This window comes from Canis lupus, chromosome 6 (genome assembly GCF_011100685.1).
Source record: "Canis lupus familiaris isolate Mischka breed German Shepherd chromosome 6, alternate assembly UU_Cfam_GSD_1.0, whole genome shotgun sequence".
Taxonomy (NCBI): Eukaryota; Metazoa; Chordata; class Mammalia; order Carnivora; family Canidae; genus Canis; species Canis lupus.
Window position 1 is genome coordinate 54,532,735 of NC_049227.1, and position 10,398 is coordinate 54,543,132.

Genomic DNA, 10,398 nt, shown 5'->3' on the forward strand with positions numbered 1-10,398 from the left:
TGAAGATCACTTAAGGACCCTGGCTTTTAAAATGAGGGAAACAGGGAGCCACTGGAATGTTTTGAAGAAAGGAATGACATGATCTGAGTTACATTTAAATAAATCTTTTTCTATTGCTATGTTGAAAATGGGACATACAGAGACAAAGGCAGAAGAAGTGATATTATTGCAAAAATCCAAGTGGAAGTTGATAGTGGTTTAGACCAATGACTTTTTAGGAAAGATGGGAACAAGTGATCAGATTCAGGATGTATTTTGAAGGTAGAACAAATAATATTTCCTAACATATTGGATTAGGAGTGTAACAGAAAGAGGAAGGATGACTTTCCAGGGGTTTGATCTAAACAACTGTAAAAATGGAGTTGCCAACAGCTGAAATGAGAAAGAATGAACATACCTCAAGTTTGAAAAAAAAAAAAAATCAGTCCTATGTTAGACATGTTATTATCCTCTTTGCTGCTTCATTTTCCTCCATAGCTCTTACCAACACTGACATACTATGTATTTTACTTATTTATTTATTATTTATATTCACCTACCAGAATATAATCTCCAAGAAGGCAAAGACTTTTGTTTGTTTTGTTCACTGCTCTATCACCCGCTTCTAGAATAAATTTATCCCATACATAAGGATTTATAGATTGTCTCCAATAGATTGGACCTGTGCTAGGCTCCAGGAATACAGTAAAAAATATGACATGTTCTTGGGACTGCCAGGTAAAACAGGATGGTGGGTTACATCAGAATGGTATATAAATAATGAATAATTCTTAGTATATGTCTGTCCCATATTCAAATATGTATGCCCCATATGCAAATATTCAATTATGGGGCATAATTACACTAAAAATTATTTATTATTTACCTGAAAATCAAATTTAACTAGGCATCTTGTATTTTTATTTGCTAAGTCTGATAACCCTCATGCTTCTACATGTAAGGAGGCTAAATGATAATGTGATATACAGAAAAACAAGCAGTCTATATATAATAATTCTAGGAATACAGGATACCATGGAAGCTTGCACTAGGATATCACACATAGACTGTGGAGAAGCATATGAGGAGCTTCCTGAAAGAAATGATTGTAATATTGTAACTGAGAATAGAGTTACCTAGTGGAAAAGGAGAAGAAAGTTCCAGGATGATGGACCAGCATGGGCCAAATGTGGAGGACATAGAGACCGTGGGACACTCAGAAAATTGCAGAGTTGACCTGATGTCTCAGATGCACCCCAGAGAACATAATTGTGTAAGATGGGAGTTAAAAGAGTTATTACCAACACAAAAAGGACACTTGACCGAACAATTATTCTACCAGAGACCTAGGCAAAGGCCAGTAAATATGGGCATCTACTGCCAGCATCAAGAACAGTGAAGGCGACCATCTTCTCACTCACTAAGCAGTTGTGGCAGCAACAAGAGAGTTCTGAAATTCACTACCCACCAGCCACATTTCACTGGGTTTGACCATTATGAGCAAAGATGAAATGGAGAACAATTCTTTTCCATTCCATCCTTCAAATAATGACTGTGTTCCCAGTTCCTCCCATAGATAGAAACAGGCAGACAGAACAAAACCTACTTTCATACAGAATTGGTAAACACTCCTGCAAAGTTAGGGGAGGGAAGATATCCTATAGGAAAGATTGAAATTTCTGTTAGCAAAATGACTAGAAGTTGGTGCCCTTTACAACATCTTTTGAATCCAAGGTCTGGGGACAACGTTTGAATTCCATACGAGTATGCGTTTTCAGCAGGGAGGATCCAACCCCCCAGAGAGGCGAAATTGGTTCTTGGAGGTGAGAATATCTTAGATAATATAATGGTTTGTAACTCCGCAAAAAGCTACAGGATATAAACAGATCTATAGTGTATCTGTGATTCTAAAATTACACCAGACGTTAGTGGAGGAGAGAATGGGGAAAGGTTTTTTTAATGTCTAAAAAGGCTACTTAGGGATGGCAAGAATGAAAAAAAAAAAAAAAAAAAAACCACAGAACTAGAGAAAGCAAAGCTCTGCTTGAAGAATGGAGACCAGATGGGTGTGAACAATGTGTTCTTCTGGAAGAAGGGTAGGGGGCAGAGATAGGAAGTTGCAGGGAAGGAAGGCATTCTGAGTGGCACAAACAGCATATGTGCAGACTTTCAGAAAAAGTAAAAGGTAAACAACATAAAATGCAAGAGCATGGTCAAGTAAGATAAGGTCTGGGAAGGCTTTATTGGATTTAGCAATTAGGAGGTCACTGATCATTTAACCTCTTTGTGCTTCAGTTTCACTACTTGTTAAATTAAATTGAAAAATAATCTCCAAGGCAACTTACAGCTCTAAAGACCCTCATGTGGCCTGGGTCTCTTTACACACACAGACACACAAAAACACATCCACAATTTATACACACTCCCAACACACATGTTAATCTCTTTCCTTAATCTAATTTTCTTATCTCTTTGCAGCTATATTTGCCTTTGGAGAATTCCAGTTCTCTTTGTTTAGTGATAACAATACCTTTTAAAAATCAGTTGTGAGAGTCTACAGTTCTCTGATAAGCTGAACTGCTGGACAATAAACTGGTTAATATTAGTTCCTATAAACATCCTTAATGCCTTGTAAATACCTTTTATAATGCAATAAACTCTTTAGAGTGTGATCAGATTTTTTTTCACTTTAAAAAATGATTTTAAAACCCGATTCATTCAAATGGGACAATATATGTATTTCCACCTAAACTATAATTCATTAAATATTTTCTAAGTGCCTACTATGTGTCAAAGAGTATAATATCTGGTTGGGAAACTAACAGTGAATAAAATAAACAGTCCAAAGCTTTCAGGAGCCAAGGAGGAGGAAAGTAGGGGAATAAATGAGAAGTCGGGGGCAGTCCCGGTGGCTCAGCAGTTCAGCGCCACCTTCAGCCCAGGGCGGAGACCCAGGATGGAGTCCCACATCAGGCTCCTTGCATGGAGCCTGCTTCTCCCTCTGCCTGTGTCTCTGCTTCTCTCTCTGTCTTTGTGTCTCTCATGAATAAATAAAATCTTTATGAATGAATGAATGAATGAATGAATGAATGAATGAGAAGTTGGTAACATTAGCACCACAAAGTCACTGCTATCATCTGGCCACACGGGTAACACATCTGAACCTTAGACCTGTTCCTGAAAATAGAGCTCTGAGGAAGAGGTAAAGTATCAATTTACCAGAGAAAGATGGCAGCACAGACAAAAGCTGCTCTAGAAAGGGGAATCCTTAACCATTTGGGGACCATAGACCCCTTCTCAGAATCATGTATTTAAATGTCTAAAATAAGAATACAAATGCAACCAATTATATTGAAACATGGTTATCATTTTAAAAATTTGTTATCATTTAAAAAATTTTCATATATATCTGAAATAACCAGATCTAGCATCTGTCCTAATAACAACTATAATTTTGAAGCAGTGATAAGCACAAATGGCATGTTGAGCTACTTGTAACCCCATAATAAGTCATAAAAATATCTGTGATTTTTTATTGATGACAAAGTCACAGATACTATTAATAATTCTGTGGTCTGCTGCTTATTTATAATTCAATAGAATGTGAAATTTCAGTTAAAGCTTAATGAAAGTAAAGAATTTTTTTATTATCTAAATCCACAGGCTCCCCTGAATTCCATCCAGAGAACCCTTGGGCTCTGCAGTCCCCTGTTCTAGGAAATTAAACTCAATCAGGATTTTCTCCTTCAAAACCATAGCTCCATAGTCACTTCTAGAGCTATAGTTCCCCCATTGGGATTTCCCGAAGATGTAGCTTGTCCATTATTTGGGGCATACTGCCATCCCATGGCTCCTCCTGAGGAGTTTAGCGTTAATAACATCCACAACAAAGCAGCCTTTTAGGGCATTAGACCAAACCTGCAAATTAATGCACTGGCTCATCACAATTCATTAATCAAACTCAGACTGGATTTAACAACAGATTATTAAAGACTCAAAATTATACCCACAGAAGAAAAAAAAAACAGGCAGCTCCCAGAGGGTCAAATGTAATGTGAATGGTTTTGCATAAAACCATAAACCTGCTATTAAATTAAAAACAGGAAAAATTATGTCCACTGCTTATCTCTAGTCATTTTTTTAAAAGGAATGTTACGCTAATTTATTTCTTTGCTGTTCCTGGTTACACAGTGAAAGACTAAAAGGTTACATTGCAGTGGTTCTTTTGATGTTTGGTTGAGCAACTTAGACTAACATGTACTGACTGAGGTAAAGAAATTAATGAAATTACTCCCATAATTCATTACTAATGGAACACTGTCAATGCTTTCAACTGACAGTTCACACAAATCCTCTGCAGACAGCGAGACACCTCATGGAGGCTGTAGGGCTCACTCCTGCTCAACAAAGCAGAACTCGGCTGCCTTGTCCTCAGCTTTCACTGATCTCTCACCTCCATGGGTTTGCTCTTGATGAGCAGGTCTGTTCTCTCTGGGAACAAAAGCAGGAAGGGGAAACAATGATTGGAAATTTTCTTTCTCTTCAGGGAATTTAGGTAGACCCGCTGGGGATTCCCAATGATGTCTAAACATTCAGAATGCTGTAATTGGGCAGATCACAGAGCTCCGGCCGATGGTGCAATGAATTCATATTTTTTAAAGGTTCATATTTTAGAGCAGCAATCATAGATAAAGAGCATAATCCTAATAAGAAGTATGGAAAAAAAACTAATTTAAAGAACTGTATGATTTTGTGACATCTTTGCTCTTTCCCCATTAGGACTGAATCATTAGTTCTTTCTGTTTTTGCAGAAACAGAAGCACAAATTACAAGCATACATGCTGATTAAGGTAGGTAAGTGACATTTCTGGAAATACAAAATGTTTTACTCAGTGTAGGTACCTGTTTGATACTAAAGAGTGTTTTGGTCTTAATACTGTCTAGTTTAAACTCCAAATTCCTAAAAGGGAAGGATTTATGTCTTTGTTACATATATGAAAATAATTAATAATTTATCTTCAAAGATAAACTCCTATCTGTATGCTGATCATACCAAGTGAGTATAAAATGATGTTATGAGTAAGGCAAAATATACCAGTGATCATGTAATCTATGCATAATACAAATTATATTTAGATATAATAGAAAAAAGTCCAAAATAGTCAACATATTCAAACATTTTATAAATACAGGGAGATTCTAAGACAACATGACTTGGGTTTGGATTTTACTCATATTGTTTTGTTACATCATATGCAGTAAAATATATGGTCCATTCTGGTCATCCTCCCTCTCAACTGCTGGCACATTTTCCTCCCTGCTTGGGATCACGATCCACCTCAACACAGCATAACAATGAGTTTCCATCAATTGCTCAGTGATTTCTTAAAATGAAATGTATTCAATCTACCCAGGCACAGTATCTGGCACATCTGGATACTCTGTATTTACTGAAATGAAAAAATAAAACTCCCTCTCCTCTTTCTAGATGAAAACATACTATGTTAGGATTGTTCTTCCAAAATCAATCTAACCACTACTAATCCCCACAAAGTGTTATCATAAACATTAACTGCAAATAAGTGTCTCATAAAAATATCTTGGATTTTTGCAGTGAACCTACAATCTCATGCAAATGTTTATTACCGTCATGTGGAAAAATAGATGCACCAGACAGGAAAGTTATATTTATTTAAAAGTACAATTGTAAAACCCATATCATAGAAACCCATATCATAGAAACAAAGGCCACCAAGACTAACAAAAATGAGGCAGACTTTAGGAACAGCAACACTTCGGGCAAATGAGTACAACTGCAATCCCTTATTTCTTTAAGTATAATAAGCGGGTAACTCCTAACAATACTAACAATACTACTGTGGATAATGCCCTTGTCCTGAACCAGCCATCTGTCACATGGGTGACATGGGACAACAATCCCATCGTATAGACATTGGCATCACTACTTTACAGAGCAGGAAATAAAGAGAGCTTCAGTAGCACACCTGAGGTCATCCTGGGGAGTTGTAAAGCAATGTGAAAAGCCATATCTCCTAGGGCACTTGGGTGATGCAGGCTGTTAAGCTAAGCATCAGACTCTTGGTTTCTGCTCAGGTCATGATCTCAGAGTCCTGGGATTGAGCCCCGTGGCAGCTCCTTGCTCAGTACAGAGTCTACTTGAAATTCTCTCTCCCTCTCTCTCTGCCCCTCCCGCTCATACACACACATTCTCTCTCTCTCTCACACACACTTTTAAATAAATATATATATATATATATATTAAGTCGCATCTCCTACCTCCAAAGCCCTGTGACATGACTACTTTCTATTCTGCTGCTCTTCTCTCAGACCCTTTCCCATGTGGGTCCTCTGTTAGAGCTACTTCCAACCTAAAAACAATCACAGAAGGAAAGATACATACATACCTTTGTACCAATTCTCCTTAGAGAGCCCACAAAATATAAGTAGCAAGAATAGCAAAGTGTTTAACAGTTAGGCTATGGTATCAGATTGCCTACATGAGCTTTCCAGTCCTTTGGCTTCCTTGCATGGACAATGTTCCTTTCTTTGTGCTTCACTTTCCTCATAAGTAAAATGGGGGTGGTAACAATACTAATCTCATGAGGTGGTAGTGATAATTAAATAGGTTAGTAAATGTGAATGTTTCGTGCCTGACATAGAAAGTGCTGAATAGTGTTGGATGGTATCTCCAGCTCTTACATCTACAACACAGTGGAGATTTGGTCATCTACAATTCAGTATCTTCACTGACCAGCTTCGAATCACCAGGTTTTGCTGAGCATCTAATACAGTGCAACCTCAATAACAAAACAGCCTGAAAGTAGTTTTCATCTAAGCCCTTAGGTTATAGATTATTTGCCATCACAGACAGTTTGGCAATTCCTTCCTAAATCCCAGTGGTAAACCAAGCACTATGTGTTGTCGGCTAATTGAATTAAAAAACAAACAAACAAACTCAGCACTCCACCCCCATGGCAACACTCAATTCATCCTGAAGACTGAGTGGTCTGGATGAGTTGATCTGCAACCACGATTCATTTTTATTTTTAAATTATTTAGTGTTTTCTCTCAGTCAAATATTTTTTCTTTCTCGGCTTTAGTTTTTCAACTCTTAAATACTGAGGGGGTACAGATGGGCAATTGGATGGACAAGAAGGAATCTTCACCACAAATGTTATCTATGAAACCACTAGACATTTCAAGTTAATATAGTCTTTTAAAGTTGAGGAAAGAGGGATCTGAAACTGAATGGAATTTGTACATTCTAATGTACAAGTGTAGAAATTCAGGCCCAAGGTCACCCAGCCAATAATTACAATTTTGAGATTTGAACTTACAACCTACTATCATCAGGTACCTATAATTTACACTTCAACCTGCCCTTATAATAAAAGGAAGAATTGGAATATCTTCTTTCATTACTATTACTTCTTGTAACACATTACTATTAGACTCTTCTAGCTAATTATATATTGATGATGATGATGATATATTGACAGCATCTAAATTACGAGAACAGTAAAACATCACCTTCCATACTGGCTCCAACATACAATAAAACTAAGAATCTAAATAGTTTATAATTATTGTTAGAACTGATGCAGTACTGAGTTAAAAATCATAAGTCACATAATGTCACACCCATATAACCTGAAATAGTCCTCTGATAGAAGACATTCACTGAATGAATGTTGAATAAACACTTGTGTTCCCTGCCAAGGGGAAACTTAAAAAAAAAAAAAATTACTACAAGCTCAAGCCAATGAACTCAGTAGCTCCTGGTGGCAGAGTCCAGATCCTTTCTTCTGTTTGGAAAAAAAACAAAGGAAGTCAGGTAGTTTATGGGAGAAGATAATGAGAAGGAAGCAATCTAAGATAAACTGAATAAAGTATGAATGCCTTCTCTGAAGAACACATCCCTTCATATCCTAAGATTATCCCCAGGTAAAAATGTCTAAGTGACTCTCATCACAAGTCAAAAATCCATCTGAACCAGGCTGCTGAGCCTTATCCTAAACTGTATTTTATAAAATTCTTCTCTCTGGATCAATAAAATGCAAATGCTAAAATACCTTGTTAACCATCAAAATAAAAGGAAACTTGAGAATAAAGTTGCCATTCTTAATTAAAATGGTCTTTTTAATTCCTTTAACTAAAGTAGATATGAATACTGTAAACACTTAACTGACTAAAGAAAGATTCTACGCATACCCCCAATTACAAAACACTTAATTTATATATGATGTAACTTACAACTATTTAGCAGTGTGGTTGGGGTAAGTCTCTTTGGCCTACTTTTTAAATCATTAAATACTCTCCATCCAAGTAAATAGACATCTTCAGAGCTGCATTTTGCATGATAAAACATCCTTTAAACACATAAGCCTTCACTCAAGATTTAAGAGGGAAAGAAATCTTAGTGACAGTACATTCATTATGTCTTTATTAAGGCTGGACTTTTCCATAGGGTTATGTGCAGCTGAAAATAAGGCTCAGTTTAATAACAAAGCAAGCTTTCCTAGTACTACAAAAATTATAAAATTTTAATGTTTAATGCATTACTTAATTATAGAAAACTCTGCAAAGAATAACATCCTTGAAATTTACTATGCAAATGCTCTTAATTTATGACAAATTGCTCTTTAAAACACAAGTATTAAATCCCTATTAGATTGTTGAGGTAATGTACTAATATGCATCACTAAGATCTTAAATTTCTAAGTGGCAATGCTGTTTGTTAGATGCAAACAAGGATTACCTTAATTAAAATATACTATCCCCAGCCTCTCAGCAGATTTAGCTCAGTCTTTATATAGGACAGGTTCATTATCTATCTCAAGTTAATAAAAGTATGACCTACTGTGGTTATTTCCTTTAAAATTTAATTTTAATTACTATTTTGTTAATGGAAATAAAGCACTAAAGAATTGTGAAGATGATCCAAAAGCAATTTTGAAAACTTAATTAAAATACCTCTTGAAAGCTTCAAAAGGAATTTAACACTTACGTGGTTTGATAACTGATGGCCTTACAAATACAGCATTAGATACCAACTCTATAAAAAAAAAATCACTGAATGAAACATACTTTAAAACTATAGCACTTCCTTAGTTTATATCTTGAACTAATGGTCCAACTAAATAGGTATAAACATAAAACTTTTCATTCAAAATTTTAACATTAGACAAAGGTTCTTAACAAAGAAATGAAATGAGTAACCATTACATAGTGTCTTCACAATACATAAACCTTAAATGCATTCAGAGTTTTTGCATAAAACCATCGAGGCTAAATCCAGATAATTGCAGATGTGTTCAGTTTGTCTTCTGATCCTTCGGGACCTGAATATAAAATTAAAAGGCTGGTAAGATGTTGCATAAAATTCAGTACCAGAGTTTTATTAGGCAGTTCCTCTCCAATCTAAATTTCAAAGGTTTACACATATATTATTGATCTTATCTGTGAAAATATTGGTTCAGTAAATAGCCTTTAAACATAACACAATCCATAGATTTTATTGAGATTCACTACTCATGAAAAAGATAAGAATATGAGAGGCAGGGTATAACAAAGAGCGTGCTCCGGGGAAGAAACACAGTCTTTGTGATATTCAAAATATATTAGCAGTTCTTATATTACAAACCTCACAATGTTATGGATTCATAATGCAATGTGCATTTTGTACCAGATCAGTTGACTACTTCAAGTAAAATCCCTGCGTTCATTAGCAATAATGAATTTTTCTTCTTATAGGTCTATTTAATGAAAAAGGCATTTTCCCAAATACCACCCACTACCATGCACACCCCTTCAAAAATCGGAATGCCATTTCATTTAACATAAAATCAAGGATCTATTCTTTTAAAGATGGGAATTCTGACTTCAGAAATCAAAGAAATTCTACTAAAAATGAAAAATAAACAGATGACTAAAATAATAACATAGCAATTAAGTTGAGGTAAGACCAAATTTCTGTAAATCTAAATTAACCTTGAAATATGATTTAAATTCACACTGACAAGAATGGCCTGATTGAACTAACTAAAGAGATTTTGTAAAAATAGGAATCCATATTTTTTTTTCACCACACAGGAAATTGCCAATTTATGAGTGAGTTATTTTCTAAGAGTTTACTTACATGTCAGTTTTTTAAAACTTAAGATGAATATTACCCTAGAAGCAATAAATAAGAATCAGGTTCATCCTTAAAAAAATCTATAAAAGCCTTAATTTAGCTTTATAGTGTAGCTGAAAGACTTGCAATGAAATATAGCAGAAAGCAAAACTGTTTCAATACTAGTAATTAAAGCAAATGGAAAGTTAAATTGAATAAAAGATAGTTTATTATTCTTAAATGCTCTGGGAATAATAGACTTAATTGGAAGAGAAAGCAAATGT

General features: G+C 35.3%; 1 long non-coding RNA gene across 1 annotated transcript in view; it reads right to left on the minus strand.

The window, feature by feature from the left end:
* LOC106558956 overlaps positions 1–7,934 on the minus strand; it is a 24,981-nt gene extending 17,047 nt beyond the window's left edge. The window contains exon 1 of the long non-coding RNA XR_005361184.1: positions 6,277–7,934. This is a non-coding gene — a long non-coding RNA (uncharacterized LOC106558956). The remainder of the gene's footprint in view (positions 1–6,276) is intronic.
* Positions 7,935–10,398: the final 2,464 nt, after the last annotated feature.